The sequence below is a fragment of the Pinus tabuliformis genome, chromosome X (genome assembly GCF_031772625.1).
Source record: "Pinus tabuliformis cultivar Carrire ecotype Pingquan chromosome X, CPIR1, whole genome shotgun sequence".
NCBI lineage: Eukaryota > Viridiplantae > Streptophyta > Pinopsida > Pinales > Pinaceae > Pinus > Pinus tabuliformis.
In genome coordinates this window covers 968,542,224-968,558,991 of record NC_142308.1, presented here as the reverse complement: position 1 = coordinate 968,558,991, position 16,768 = coordinate 968,542,224, and the positions used below count along the sequence as shown (strand labels likewise).

The 16,768-nt window shown below is 40.2% G+C and overlaps 1 protein-coding gene and 1 pseudogene across 4 annotated transcripts in view; one reads left to right on the top strand and one right to left on the bottom strand.

The window, feature by feature from the left end:
• Positions 1-16,768, bottom strand: part of LOC149142953 (DNA-directed RNA polymerases II, IV and V subunit 9B-like) — a 233,023-nt gene that overhangs the window by 125,933 nt on the left and 90,322 nt on the right. Inside the window, exon 1 of one of the 4 annotated variants that reach the window (XM_089447553.1) lies at positions 55-407. The exons of the other annotated variants lie outside the window; for them this stretch is intronic. The gene's annotated coding sequence lies outside the window, so the exon portion shown is untranslated. Of the gene's footprint in view, positions 1-54; positions 408-16,768 lie in introns of those variants that run through there. 4 annotated transcript variants of the gene reach the window in all.
• On the top strand, positions 283-6,808 carry LOC149142954 (protein SUPPRESSOR OF GENE SILENCING 3 homolog; annotated as a pseudogene).

The following is a 16,768-nucleotide window of genomic DNA, read 5'->3' as shown; positions in this document are numbered from 1 at the left end:
TAATGGACTAGAACATGAATAGTAATTTAAAACAATCCACGTCAGGAAATCTACCTATACAAGGTATAGCAAAAAATGCGGTTTGCCTTAGCAAAAGTGGCGGAGAAGAAGCAGAAGTAAAAGCAGAAGCAAAGACCGGAAGAGGGAATGAAATGTGTTTGTGTCTGTGAGAGACATTAACAGATTTGCTTTCTGGTTTTCGGTTTGGAGAGTGGCCATGGAATTAGGGTTTAGGGTTTTACAAGATATTTAACATGTGGCCTCATCCCAAAATGGAAAACAATGGCAAGGAAATCTCAGATTTTGTGGAAAAAAATCATTTAGGTAAAGTCAAAATTGCTTCAGCAGACAAAACAAGGAAGTGGATTTGGGTAAATGCAAAACAATATCGGAGCATTCTAAAGCATAGACTTGCTCGCTTTAAATGTGAACAAAGAAGAAGAAAATAGTCCCAAAGAAAGAAAACAAATAAGAGCAGTAAAAATAAAGAAGAGTAAACCATTTTCAGTCTTAGATGAAGATTTAACTAGCAAACAAGAGGAGAGGAGAAGAAGTGCAGAAAATTAGAGCAACAAGAAACGAAGGGAAAAGAGCATGGTTGTACAATGGTAAAGAAATTATTGTAGTGTTTGGGCCTCATCACAAAGTAGCACAGCAAGTTGGCAGTTAAGAAAAAAAGTTAATTCTACAATAGGGAGGAAAACAACAAGATCAACATGGATGAAAAGGGGTGAAGACTCAAATTTGAGTCTTGTGTTCCAAACCGCGTAGCAATCAAATCCTACCCAGGTCTACCTAAGTCTAATTTGTTGAAACTGTAGAGGTTGCCCCTGGAGGAGGGGACTAGGATAGGGCCAATTGCAGAAGGTAGAGACATAATTTCTCTCACAGAAACTCCTGAACCTGATGGTTGTAAAACTCCTAGGTTTGATGGTTATTTGAAATTAGCAGTTTGGAACAAGACAACAGAAAATGGCAAATGGTACAAAGGAATACTTGTTTTAGTGAAAGAAAAAGAAGGTCGTCACATTCCTTTAATGAAAGAAGATACAAATAAACAATATTTATCGTTCAAAATAATAGAGAATGTGAACCACATAAGAATTGCAGCATGTTGTTTTGCACCTCAAGTCTCAAAAACTTACAAAAATAAGGGGCAGAAAACAAAGACCCATATGCAGCTTTAAAGCAAGATATTGCCGCATATTTAGGCCAATAGGCCTTCCTTTGGATGAGTTTAGTAGTCTACCTTTTGATTCTCTGATTGACATCTGGCATCAAACTCGCATCTGGTTTAATTGACATCTGCCATATGTTTATATGGTTTGATTGACATCTATTCAGGTTAAATATCTCGGACTATTTCTCCCTCACCAAAACTGCTTTCCTGATTTCTGCTCCTCCACGGGGACCTGCTTTCCGCTTTCTGCTCTTCCACGAACTGAACTGAACGTGAAGTGAAATGAGCCTCCAAAAAGTTCCAGAATCGAACTCATTCTCTATAAATATTTACTTTGCAGAGGCATCCAGATAACAACAACATTTCCAGGATTTTGTTTGATTTAAATTCTGCTCAATCCCTTAATCACGAGAAAGTCATGGCAAATCTATTTTTCAGCGAGTTCTAGGATCGATTCCCGTAGAGAAGGCCGCAGTGTAGTCCTTACATTGCTCATCCCTACGCTGCATCCAATGTGACTCCAACAAAACCCAAATATGATTTCTGGGGCGCTCCGAAGGTTTAGCCCAAGACATTCACAGTTCCAGTCCATGGTCCTTCCGATCATCCCTCGTCAAGTCCGAGTTCGGTGACCATTGGGAATGGCCATTCAGAACCTAATCCCAAGAAGGTTATTTCGATACCCGTCAATTCTGAGACTCTCGTATCATCTTCAGGGATTAAGAAGGTTTTGGTTCCTCTATTGGATGAGACTTCTGCAGCCAACAAAATTCAGTCAGATTTCAAAGGGTTTTTCACCAGGAAGGGTGCACCTTTAAAGAATTTAAGGGTTATATGGGATGTGAAGGCAAAGGCCGAAGATATATGATGGCGTTTTGTTGATCGTTTGGAGTCGATCCTTCAGAATAAGAAGGAACACTTGAAGATCATCGAGGGCATAATGTCACTGTTGCTTAAACTTGACACAATTCAAGTATGTATTTGAATGTCCTATGTTGGATTAAAACTCGGTTTGAATTGTAGGTCCAAACTCCGTTTTAACTTTCTAGAATATATTTTGAACTACGACCCGAATTCTGGGCCTGTTCTAAAATACTCTTTGATTTTTTGGTCCGGCCCAACATGTTATAAAAAAAATTGGCCACTGAAAAATTCGTTTAAATAATAGGCAGCAAAATTGGCTTAAAGCCCTTTTCTAACTTTTGGTTTCGATCAAAACCCTATTTGATTTTATGTTTGGCTGGAAACCTAGTGTGAATTTCTGTTTGGGTCAAAACCCTTTTTGAATTATGGTTCAAAACCTTCTTTAAATTTTCGTATAAACCCCTATTTTAGTTTCTATATCAGTTCTTTATAGCTTATACTCTTTCAATATCTTGAATGCTAAGAGTTCAGCAACATTGAGTGATCTTAACATCTTTTTCACTGTCTGGTCACATTTTTAATGTTTTAGATTGTGGCAGAAAATTGACATGTATAATACGCATTTTGATTTGCAGGGCATGAATTCATTTGTGAGGGAATCAAGGAAAGCAGTAATTTGTGAGCTTGTTAATCTGCAAGAAATGGTAGATGTCATATTAGTTGGAAAATCGATAAGAGGGGGAGGTTCGACGGGTGCAGAATCTGTGGTGAAGGATATGCATGGTGATGGGTTTGATTTAAATTCTGCTCAATCCCTTAATATCGAGAAAGTCATGGAAAATCTACTTTTCAGCGAGTTCTGGGATCGATTCCTGTAGAGAAGGCCACAGTGTAGTCTTTGCGTGCATTGTTTATTTTCTTATGCTTTGGTTTCATGAAATTGTTTATTTTTTTCCAGTGGATTGGAATGGGAAATAAAGAATTACTGGAGTATTTCAAAGGATATAAAGCCATGAAGGCAAGACATGCATATGGGCCAAAGGGACATCGTGGAATGAGTCTTCTTATATTTGAGGAATCAGCGATGGGATACTTGGAGGCAGAGCGGTTACAGAAACAGTGTTTAAAGGAAGGGAGAGGTAAAGATGACTGGGAGCGACGTCTGGTATGGTTTTATCCAGGTGGAAAACGTGTACTATATGGTTACTTCGCAACAAAAGAAGAGATGGAAATTTTCAACAGACATTCCAAAGGTTTGAACTTTATATTACTTACTTCTTTGAAGTCTATATGACATGTATCACAAAGGGGTGGATTGCAGAATTTTTTTTTCTAATTTAAAGTGTGCAACAAATTTCTCGGTGTCTACTAACATAGTTAAGAGCTCATTAAGCATACACACATTATTTATTAGGAAAGTCTGATTACGCACAGCAAGATTCTTTGATTGATTGTGTAATGTCTAAGACACATTAGGTGGGAGATGCTTTTTGGTTCATGTACTATGATGCTAGCGAGTAATTTTTTATTTTTTATTGGAGCTATTATAACAGTGCAAGAGTATTTTGCAGGCAAAGCAAGGTTGAAGTATGAGATGAGATCATATCATAAAATGGTTGTGGAACCCATGAAGCGAATGGATGAGGACAATCAGAAGTCGTCTTGGTTTAAGACTAAAGTTGCTAAACAACAGGGGCACAGTAAAAATTTAGAAGAGACAGTTAGTATAAGTCTCATCAAAATTGCGTATGAAAGATGAAGAAATTAAGATTATTAGACAGAGGGCTACAAAGCAGCATGAGGAATGCAAGAAAGAGGTATGATTAATTTATGGTTGAGACTAGAGCATATGGAAGTTGAAACACAACAACATATAGTAGTTCAGTTAGTGTCTTGGACTTGCACCTTGTGTATAATTTTATGTCAGGCTTAAACTGTTGTTGTCCTTTGGACATGTAGTTTTAATGTTAAAACCCAATATGTTTAACTATATATGTCTTGTTCAGAACTGATCTTCTTTTGTTTTTTTGAGGTTCCCACGAGTGCTATGCTAATTGAAAACTGTGGGCAGATGGATTATTTAGAGCAAAGTTATAGAGAACAAATTGATCAACTGAATGCCGATATTACAAAAAGAGAATCAGAGATGGAAGAGATGGAAGAGGAGTTCAAGAAAGCACGCTTAGATCGTTGTCACCAACTTGAAGTTAAGTCTGCAAAGCTCCCAAAAGGTGCACAAGTTGTGAATGATGAACAACAGGAACAACAGATCAAGTAAATTTCCTTTCTATTTTGGACCTTTCTTTGATTTTCATCTATTTACTCTTTCTAGGAAATAACTTATTATATATCATCTATGCACAGAATGCTTTTTTTTTCCTTCAGTTCCTAGAGTTTAGAGCAACCAACATGTTTGTTTTGGCCTGTATATTATTGTAATAATACCTTGCTTTGTTCAGGGTGCTAGCAGGGTAGAATACACTTATTCTTAGTGGTCAGTGTTGTAACAGGCTTGCAAAATGTTTTGACGAGCTACTTAGATCTTGAAGAGTGAACTAGTCAAGCATTAAAATTAAAAATGTTGTGCGATCAAACAATTCTTTTTGGCTTTGGTATGAGTCATTTACTCTTGGGGAAAGAATTGCTTGGACTTCCTTGTCCTCTGTATATGCCTGGGAAATAGAAGCCATTTTTCCTTCAGTACTCTTGCCTCGATATTTCACCAATAGTCAACCACATAGTACCATACTCGCTGCATACTCAGCTCCAACCAGCTACATACTTGGTCCAAACCACTTTCATACACAACCAAACAAGGCTAAGCATAATCAACATCCTTGCTGGAAATATATGTCACGAGTTTGGTTTAAAGTTAATATAGGCAACATTCATGCCGGAAGCACCAACTTTGAACTTGGTCCAACAAAGGAAACACAAGTGATCCTTCTGTACAAATCCATCAATTAGTTGAGTAGGCCTCTCATCTGAAACTGACATGTATACATTATAATGCAAGTCAAAATGGAGGAAAGGGAAACGTCAAGATTTAGATGAAATTGATCGGTTGGTTACTCCACTAATAATGAAAATTTCCTTGGAAATCAATTTCCGGCCTTTCGTATGTAGACGCATGCCTTTTAGCGTAGTTTCCATACACTACCCATGGAGATGAATGCTTAGAAAATGTGAATATTTTCACCCAATATATACATATTTTATATAGTCTTGATTTGAACATTGGATACCTAAAAGTACCCCCCTTTAGGCAAGAAATGTCCTCGCAGCCTTGCATCCCTAGTATATTGGACACTCATGGGAAATGTGCCCTATGCAAGACATGCCCATGCGGGTTTGGCACTCAGATAATGCAAGCCTCGACATGTTTAAGACTTGGGGCACCAATAAATGTTAAAAAAAAAATCTCAGAACATTAAAAAATGTGACTTTGTTCTGATGTGCCTGTTTTAGGGGTCTATGTGTCCCATGTTGGACACTTATAATCTCGTGTCCCTGACTTTCCTCCTATTGGCAATCAAATACAAGAGGAGTTTGACAGGCCAATTTTTTGAAGTTGAATTTTAACTGCTAAGTTGCTAACTGCTATAATGTGAAGCGGAACCAGCAATCAAATACAAGAGTTTTAAGGGCCATTTTTTTAAAGTTTAATTTATCTGTATGATGTGATGTGGAACCAACAATCAAATACAAGAGTTTGAGAGTACAGTTTTTTGAAGTTTAATTTTAACCTCTATGATGTGATGGGAGACCAACAAACCCAATACTTCATTCTTTAAAGCAACTTTAGCCTGTTAAATTGACTCATCTTTGGTATCTTAAGTTCCCCATTTTTTATTGAATCTTATAGCACCCGAAGGTGAAAAATAGAATGAGGTGATGGATAGTATCGGAATGTGAAAATTAAATTGAAGGCAAACACTCTTTAAGCGGTGAAACAATTTTGGTTTTGGAAACAAAACTTTTCAAAATTTTAGGAAATAAGAAAACAATATTTCTAATATATTTTAAAATATTTAGAAGTTTAAAATGCTAAAATATTTCATAAATATTCAGAGCTCAATAAGTTTTGGAATCGTTTGCTTGGGTCCTGTCCCATCGTAATAACTTGACAACCGACTAGAAGATTGCAAGGTAAAGATAATATGCTAGATTTTTTCAATGATACTTTATAATTGCCCATACATTTGTTAGATCCATTAAAATCGAAGTATTCATAGCTATGCTTTGGCCACATGTCTCTCTCCTATTGTCATCATTTCTGACTTTCTTATACTAACTTTTTTCGTTTTCATAGAAGGCAGAGGCCAGGAAATTTTTTTAAGATATCAATGAAAATATTTTTGCCTATTGAGGGGCTCAAGGATCTTTGCACTTTTTAAGACATGGTTATGGATTTCTGCACTTTTTATGATATGGTTATTTGTAGGCATCACTTTTAATTTACCAGATATACGTCTTCTCTGTTTTTAATGGTGTCAAGCATTGCTTGTGATCTTGCTATCTTGCAGAATTGATGAAGAGATTGCAAGAAGAAAAATGATAGTTGAAGGCAGCTTCAAAGATTCTGAAGAATATGAATGTGAGAGGCAAGAACTTATTAAAATGCATGACAACAAGAGGAGGGAGATCAAGCTAAAACAGTTACAGGAAGAAGTAGCCTTAGAGAAGGAATTGGAGCGTTAGAGAGTTGAACTACTGGGCAAGCATCTAGAGAGAAGGCAAGAAGTACAGAATGTTGTTGTTTAATTGTAGGGGTCGGAGAATTTCTATGCAATTAAATAAGCATGCTTTGTATTATAACCGTTTTTGAATCTTAGGCACCCCTTGAAAAGCTACCCATGAAGAGCAAGGAAACTTTTGTACCCATCCTGTTGTTTGTATGTTGTGATCACTAGAAATTGGAGAACTGAATCATACGGATTGTAGAATCTATTTTGCCTTTTGATGAGAATGTTGAATCATTTTCCCTGGATACAAATATCCCTTTTAAATATACACCAAAAAAGGAAAAAAGAGGAGATTTATAAAGAGTTTCTGTTTCATTATCCCATATGATCCTTCTGTAAATGTGTTTTCCTTGATTCTTGGTCGGAAAGCTAGAAGGGTAGATTCCTTGGTTCTTGGTCGGAAAGCTAGAAGGGTAGAGAAGAATTGACTTCAAAGTTCCACTTGGATCTGTTGGATAGATGATTCTAAAGCATGTGGGCTTGGAAAGGTTTTTTAATTTTCCTTTGAAGTTGTTTATAATTCTAATGATGATAGGCGTTGTTCACAACTTCAGGCCTTGAACATCTCTGATAAATTTTAGTATTTCTGCATGGGAAAAGGTGCAATAGATTTTGTCCTTTTTAAATAGACGCAGTGCATAAAAGGAAGCTTTATGTTTTTTGTCAGGACACCCGTGTTGAACTTTTGCTTAAATTGAGAAAGAGAATTTCCTTTTAAACTTGTATGATATGTTTGTCAGGACACCTGTGTTGAACTTTTGCTTAAATTGAGAAAGAGGATCTCCTTTTAAACTTGTCATGATAAATGGACGTACCAGTATAGAGTATGTAATTGTATAGTTATTTACTTGTTATGACCCTCTACTATGTGTGCCCTAACGCGTGTTTGTGGGCACTGAACCAAGGCCCTGTTGGTGTATAATGGATAACTTAATCATTTGTAATTTGATTAAGTATTTATTTTACGTTAAGCCCAAGACATTCAAAGTTCCAGTCCATGGTCCTTCCGATCATCCCTCGCCAAGTCCGAGTTCGGTGACCAATGAGAATGGTCATTCAAAGCCTAATCCCAAGAATTGTAGGTCCAAACTCTGTTTTAACTTTGTAGAATACCTTTTGAACTGCGACCCGAATTCTGGGCCTGTTCTAAAATACTCTTTGATTTTTTGGTCTGGCCCAACATGTTATAAAAAAAATTGACCAGCCAAAAATTCGCTTAAATAATAGGCAGAAAAATTGGCTTAAAGCCCTTTTCTAACTTTTGGTTTCGATCAAAACTCTATTTGATTTTATGTTTGGCTGAAAATCACTCGAGTACTACAAATTATTATAGATTGTTGTTTAAAAATTGCACTTTGTTTTGTTATATTACCTGTAGGGATCATCCATTTTGTTGCAACTTGCCTCCCATCTTAACAATGAATTACCTGTAGAGTTCATCCGGTTCCTGCCTCGAGTATGGGAACACCTCATCACACTTTAATGTGATTTTCACATTAAAAGGAAAAAAATATTACAAATATAAAAGAACCATTCAAAATGCATCAATCACTTGTAGATTAAGTTTAGCAGACATAGAAGTTAATCGAGACCTTACAATGCTACGTTTTAACATTTTTTCACATTAGTTTCTTTGTTAAGAAGACCATCCTTCCTATGGTCATTAACTTATAGGTCATTATGAACAAAGGATCATCTTTACTAGGTGATATAAGTTACATCTACTATTAGTGGAAGGGGTCCTTTTAACAAATAAATTAAAGTGGAAAAAGGTCCTTTAAGAATGATAATATTTTTACATTTATTAATTATTTTTATGTCTTTTTAGTGATGTTGTAATGTAATATTTATTATTTTGGTTATGTCAAATTATATAAAAATAAAATAAATTTAAATAATAACATAAATGTAATGTAAATATTTTAACTGTATAAGAATAAAATAATAATAATAATACAAATTATTCATGGCATTGAGAATCCATAATATTCATGTGGAATGAAGCTTATTTAAAGGGAGAAATTAAACCAGCTTAGATCCATCATAACTTTGAATCTACCAAACCAAGAGGGATCTACCAAGCCAAGAGGGATCAAATCTCTTGATATGCAAACCTCTTTTAAAGTGAAAGAAAATTTAATCTCTTGGTAAATTCCGAATTAAGACGGGTCGAGGGTGGTTTAAAATTTACATAACTTATACATATAAATATAAATGATAAAAATAATTTGTAATGTAATTTGTAATTAATTATCAAAGATATCATCTTTTACAATATCTATATAAAATTTAAAATTTCCAATACATATGGCATATGGCATACATATCTACAAATGTGTTCCTCATACTTTACAATATCTATATAAAATTTAAATTTGCCAATACATATGGCATATGGCATACATATCTACAAATGTGTTCCTCATACCATTTTTCCAATTTTCATAACATTTTTCAAATTTAAAAAACTTATCGGCCTCTCTTTGCACCTTTTGGGGCAATTGCTAGTCTTAGTAGGGAGAAGTTATTTTAGTGGGAGATTTCAATGCTAGAACAACAAATCAGCAAGCTAGTATTATTTGTTGCAAAGAGGATCACGATTCTATCTGGCTCATTGAAGAAGAGAATCCCTAATGGTTGAGATGTTAAGAAGATGACAAAGTTACCAATCATTTTGGAAAGGAGTTGCTCACGTTGTGTGGTGCTTTCAACTTAATTATCTACAATGGTCTAGATAGATGTAAAGGGTCTCGAAACTTTACTTGCAACACATACGATGGGGCAAGTGTTGTTGAATATGTTATTTGTTCACAAAGCTTAATAGAAAGGATAGATGAAGTTAAGATTGGAAAGCATATGTGGGACTTAAAATTTGACCATAACCCAATTTATATAAAGTTAGCTTGGTTAGAAGAAAAACAACATAGGAGAAAAACCCAATGTTCTCAACAATTGATATCAAAGGGCAAAATTCTTTTAACACAAGAAAATTGCACTATCTTCAAATCAATGTTGGAGAGATCAATTCCTCAGGGGAAGAGTGGTTCCCAAAGCCTCAACAGTCATGAGTTAACAAATATTATTCAAGGTGGACTTGAGAAGTGCAAAAGAGCAAAAAATAGGAAGTCATAATCAAATTGTTTTCCTGTAAATACTTGGTTTGATGAGGAATGCAAAATGGCAAGGGAAACCTTGAAAAAGGCAGGCGAGGAAAAAATGAATGTAAAGTTATATAAGCAGATTTAAAAAGGAAAAAAGATGAGATCATGCAAACAAGGCGAGAAGAGTTAATATATCTAGGCAAGAATAATCCAAATCTTTTTTGGCAAGAACTTCAACCAAGGAAGAAGCAAACTGAAAATAATATTACATCCAATCAATGGTTTGACTATGCAAGACAACTCTATGAGAAAGAATCAGAGGATAAGCCTCCTCCCAAGATCAACACAACTACAAAGCTTTTCACATTACAGGAAGTGGAGACAAGAATTAAGAAGTTGAAAAAAGGGAAGGCAAAGGACTTCGCTGAACTCAAATAGAATATCTAAAGTGGGGAATGAATTGTAATGTTCCCAAGTAGGGATTTAAGTGATATTCCCAATAAATAAATAGTGCAACAACATAAAACTAAGAACAAGCATTAAACACCCATGAAACACTGTAAATCTGGAACTGCTAAGCCATATATTATGAAATATGAGAGCATAAGTACAATATATAAATGAATTGGTGCACCCGGGCTTGTCTCAAGGACAAGCTGAACCAAACCCAGGTGAGGGAATAGCTGGGATGATGGTTGTTCAGTTGCTACGCCACTCTACATTGCGTTGTCCTAGCAAAACTGCTCATCTGCTGAATTTGACCTGCTGGAATGTGCCCAAAAAGAAAATTTTGTCCTTTCAGCCTTAGACTCCTTGGACAAAACCCAGAAAAACCCAGAAGGTGATTTATCTAGTTTGACTTTGGATTTTCAGCCTCCTTGGAGCCCCTCTCTGGCTACTGCTGCCAAATTCGATTTGCAGGAAACAGCCTACAAATCCACCTGGAAACACCCCTCAAATGCTGCTTCCACCTATGATCGTTGATTCCTTGCTCCCCTCGCTTATCCTTCGCCCAAATGGCTGATCTCCAAAACCCCACGAAATTGTTTCCAGAGGCCACTGCACAATCCCTCTGCCCAGAAATGTGCACTGCTATGATTACTGACTGCTAGCTGCAAAACTATGAGAAAATGTCCTCAGCCCTCTACCTTTCCTGCTCCCGGAACCCCCAGCAAGCTAGGGACCTCTAGGCTGGCTCAATACTCTTCTACGTATTTCTGGTTGCCCAGAAAGTACGCAGTCTTCTCCTCTGCGTGGCTGGGTGAACTGTAAATCGATGCTAGAAATCCTACAATCTCTATGGAAAAACCTTCCTAGGGCAGGCACAGATAGTCCCTAGAAGTAGAGGTTGAATCTTCCTTGCGAAAGACTGGTGGCTAAACAACCGGCAAACTCGCTAAGCAGTAGAGTGTGCAAAGGTAAGTTTGTTTGTCAAATGATCAGAATGCAACAAAATGAGAGCTCCTTCCGCTTTTATCACTTTGGGCCACCTCAGCCTCTTGTGGGCCCCTCCTTCCACTAGTTCAATTTCCCTCCAACGTATTCCTTGGCCAATTCGAATTATGCATGTGTGTGGCCCCCACATTCCACTAGCTGCCAGAAATAAAGTTGAATTTCCTATAGTTCCTAAGTTCTGTGTGTGGGGTCCTCCTCCTAAGCCAAAAATGATGCCAAAATTGTGTAGCTGCATCTCGTGACTAATACATTTGAGAAGGGACATGACAGTCCTCCCCTCCCAAATGTTGTTTGCCCTCAAGCAACCTTAAAGTCAGGTGCTCCAATATGTGCTCACCCTCCCAAGTGGCATCCTCATCGCAAGTTCTTCCATCGTACCAAGAACTCCCTGATGGTTCTGTTCCTCAGTCTCCTCTCCCTGCTCTCCAGAATGGCCTCTATTTCCAACACCAAATGGCCCTCATCATCCAATGGGAGTAGATCAACTGTTGCGGTCACCTGTTGTCCCAGCACCTTCAGGCATGAGACATGAAATACGTTATGGATTCTACTCCTCAGAGGCATATCTAGCTCATAAGCCACCTCTCCAACCCGCCTAGTCACCCAATAGGGCCCATAGAAGCATGGTTGTAGCTTCTCGGCTCCCTTTTGTTTCAACGTAGACTGTTTATAAGGTTGCAACTGGAGGTACACTAAGTCCCCCTTCTCAAAGTGCCTCTCTATCCTATGTCGATCTACATACAGTTTTTGTTGATTTTAGGCTGTCGCTAAGTTATCCTTGAGAGATTTGAGGATATCTTGGTTCTCTTGGACCCAATATTTGGCCTTTGGGGCCCGGTTGTCTCCGAAAATAACATGAACAAAAGTCATAGCATCATAATCATAAAGGGCACTGAAAGGAGTCATACTAATAGACATGTGGCGTGTGGTGTTGTTGTAGCATAAGTCGCCCAAGTGCAACCACCGAATCCACATCCTCTGCTGACCTGTCACATAGTTTCTTAGGTACCCCTCCAACCACTGGTTGACCCTCTCCGTCTAGCCGTCAGTCTGAGGGTGATAACTGGTGCTAGGAGTGAGATCCGTCCCACCCAACCTGAAGAGCTCCTACGAAAATCCATCCATAAATCTACTGTCTTTGTCGCTCACAATGTTCTTGGGGAGTCCATGTAGTCTGAAAACCTCCCGGAAGAACAACTTGGCAACTTGGGCAGCCGTGTATCTAGTGGGGATGGCGAAGAAGTGGGCAAATTTGATCAGCCTGTTGACCACCACATATATGCAAGCCTTCCCCTATACCGTGGGGAGCCCAATGATGAAATCCATCGAGATACTTTCCCATTTCCCCTCTGGAATGGGAAGTGGTTGTAATAGCCCTGTAGGGTGAGTCAGCTCCCCCTTATTCCACTGGCAGGCCTCACACTCCCTTATGTGCTGCAACACATCCTCCTTGAGGCCTTTCCACGTGAACCTCTCCCGAACAACCATGTAAGTTTTCTGGAACCCTTGGTGTCCGGACAGTGGTGAATCGTGAGATGCCTGAAGTACCCTCTCCCTCAACTGCGAGTTAAGCACCAAGTAAATGCGCCCCTTGTAATAGATGACCTCATCCATCACACAGTAACGCTCATCTACATGTGTGCCCTCCAGCACCTCGCAGGCCTTCCTGACCTTGGAGTACTCTACCAACAGCTGAGCCTTCCAATCCTGGCAGATGCTCATAAGAGATAACCCAGTCGGTCTCCTGGATAGAGCATCAGCAACCACATTGTTCTTACCCTGAACATACTCAATATCAAAGTCGTAGGCCTGCACCTTGTTGACCCATCTCTGCTACCTATCATTGAGGCCTTGCTGCCCCATGAAATGTCGAAGACTGTTGTGATCAGTGTTCACTCGAAATCAATTGCCCAACAAGTACTGGTGGAACTGACCAATGCATGCATAATGGCCAGCATCTCCTTGTCATATATGGTATATGTCAGTTCATGCGGTAGGAGCTTCCGACTCTCGAAAGCTACGCGGTGCCCCACCTGTGACAATACGGCTCCAACTCCTACCCCTGATGCATCACACGCCACCGTGAATGGCTGGGAAAAATCCGGGAGTGTCAAAACAGGGCAACTACTCATCACCTCCTTGAGGCAATTGAAAGCGGCCTGTACTCCCTTAGTCCATGCGAAGGCCCCTTTCTTGGTCAAGTCGGTCAAGGGTGCTGCTAGCTATGAGAACCCTTTGACAAACTTCCTATAGTAAGTGCAAATGCCCAAGAAGCCTCTTAGTGTAGTCACGTCGAGGTACTAGCAAATCTCAGATGGCCCGGATCTTCTCCTCATGAACCTTCACCCGGACCCGGTCTGCTCCAATGATATGTCCGAGATAAAGCATCTCTATCAATCCAAACTTGCACTTATAGAGTTTGGCATAAAACTGTTGCTCCTCTAGAATGCGTAGTACCTCCTCCAAGTGTTGGAGGTGCTCCTCCCATGTCCGACTATAGATCAGGATGTCATCAAACAATACTAGCACGAAACTCCTCAGCTGCCCTCGAAAGATATGGTTCATGCAAAACTGAAATGTGATGGGAGCATTGGTCAGCCCAAATGGCATGACCAGAAACTCAAAGTGCCCATAGCGGCACCAGAATACTATCTTCGGGATGTCCTGATCCCGAACTCTGATCTGGTGGTACCCCAAACACAGATCGATCTTAGAGAAGTACTTGGCTCCTCTAAGCTCATCCATCAGCTCATCAATGTGGGGAATGGGGTACCGGTTCTTGAGGGTCTCCCTATTAAGGGCGTTGTAGTTGATACACATCCTAAGGGTCCCATCCTTCTTCTTCACCAACACTACGGAAAAAGAAAAAGGACAAGAACTAGGCCTGATGTAACCCAAAGCAAGAAGCTCCTAAATAGCCTTCTCTATCTCGTCCTTATAGGCTTTGGGGTGCCTGTAAGGAGTAGTGATGATTGCATGTATACCTGGCTCCATCTTAATGGTGTGCTCAAACCCTCTATCTGGTGGCTACCTTGGTGGAAAGCCCCCAAACACTACTGCGTACATATCCAATAGAGGTTGTATGTAAGCTAGTGGTCACTGTGCCTATCCCCCAACCTCTAAGATCCTCGACTTGACTGCCCATGCAATGTCCCCATGTCGAAGATCTGCCTCCATATTGTGGGCCAAAACTGTCCTAGGCGGATAAGATTGCATGCCTCTCAAGACCACCAATTTTCCATCTGGCCCCGTGAACTCGATATCAGGTTCCTCTAATCTGTCATGACTCGCCTAAGGGAATACAGCCACTGGACACCCATCACCACATTGGTGTCTGGCACATCGACCACAAAGAAATGGTCTGTCATCGAGTAGTTTCCTATAACTACTATCAAGAAAGGCACATATTTGGTAGACTGGATGGTACGGTCACCTAGCACTAGGACGGAGAACCCCTCAAACTCTGTTCTGGTGAGGCCCCTCCTCTGGACCAATTATGCATCAATGAAATTGTGGGTAGCCCCACTGTCCACTAGTACCGACACCCTTTGTCCCTGTACTGTACCTCTGATCCTGAGTGTCAAAAACTTAGGAATCCCGCATAGAGAAGCAAGGACTCCCCCTGATGAGGCAAGGGATGCCCCTCCCTGTGGAGGTGATGGTGGTGGTCCTCTGTCCCCCGAACTCTCTCCATCTGTCCTACAACAATCCAGCTCCACCTCATCCTCCTGGTCACTGTCAGAAAAGACCTCAATGTAATGTGCTCTACCCACTGTGCACCTATGGCCTGGTGCTTAGGGATCTCTGCATGTGAAGCATAGCTTCCTCCTCTAGAGGTCCTTCCATGTCTCGTCATCTAGCTTCCCCCTCCCATGTGTGGTCCTCGGTGGTGGGGGTCTAGTCTCATGCACCTTCTGTGGGGAAGGGGTCCGTGCAGGAAATGGCGCTCTGGTCTTGGGGATGCCCCCCTGCAAGTCTCTGGTGTACACCACCTCTTCGTGCAGCATAGAGGGTTTGCGTGACTTCACCAATCCACGCAGAGGCTCAGGCAAGCTCTCAATGAAGGTGTATACCCTCCTGGCCTCGAATAGATCTGGGACCATCACTGACACATGCAAAAAATCAGGAAAAGTACTGCTCTGGGTTGCCTGTTTGGCGCAGTTGTGTTAGCTCCCTGTAAGATGCCTCCTGATCCCTCTAATCAAATCGCTCCACCACCCTCCTGGGGAAGTCCTCATAAGAAACTATTTGGGCCTACCCCAAAGTGGTTAGGCATGAAACCACGAGTCATGGGCTTCCCCTTCCAAGTGCAGCGCTGCCATCTTAATGACCTCCTACTCCGTCATCTGGTTGAGTTGAAAGTATGTGTACATCTTTTCAACTCAAGCCCTGGCTATGCACTTGGCAGTGCCATCAAATGTAGGGAAGTACATCCTCCCTATAGTTCTCTGTAGCTCATAGTTTTGGGTCCCCTTTCCTCCATACCCGTTGTTCCTCTCACTCTGCTTGAGCTTACAACAATCTCTGAAGGAGAGTGCTTCTTTGAAATCTTCATCCATCGCTTGCCACTCTCTGAAGTAATCCCCCATCTGGGGAGTGTCTTCCTCCCTTGCTGGTTTGATTTGTGCTATTGGCACGAAGGAGGGTAGTGTAGCCCTAGTGGGCACACTCACTGAAGGGTGTTGCGCTGCTAGTGAGGGATGATCGAAAGGATGAGAAGCCCCAAAAGTTTCTCCACACAAAAACCCTCTAGGTGTGGCTCTGTCTCGGCTCTGTGATTTGATCTCCTCCAGCATGTTTTTCTACCCCTTGGCCAAGTCACTCAAAGCCCTCAAGAGGCTATTGAAAGCCATCTCCTCCCTGTTCTTGGGCTCTGTCATTTCCTCCTCTCTGGCCATTGTTTTCTCTTTTTCCTCCATGTCTGTTGTAATTTCTAGCTCCCTTTCTCTACTCCTGTACCTCTGCCTTTGGTAAGTAATGTTCTCTCGGTCTTCTCCTCTCATAAGAAACCAACCCCATAGCTAAGCCAAGAATTAGGCTCTGATACCACTGTAATGTTCCCAAGTAGGGATTTAAGTGATATTCCAAATAAATAAACAATGCAGTAGCATAAAATTAAAAACAAGCATTAAACACCCATGAAACATTGTAAATCTGGAACTGCTGAGCCATATATTATGAAATATGAGAGAATAAGTACAATACATAAATGAAATGGTGCACCTGGGCTTGTCTCAAGGACAAGTTGGACCAAAAACAGGGGATGGAATAGTTGAGATGATGGACATTCAGTTGCTGCCCAACTCTGCACTGTCGTTGTCCCAGTAAAACTGTTGATCTACTAAATTCGACCTACTCGAATGTGGCAAAAAACTGCCCATAAAATTTTGGCCTTTCAGCCTTAGACTCCTTGGACGAAACCC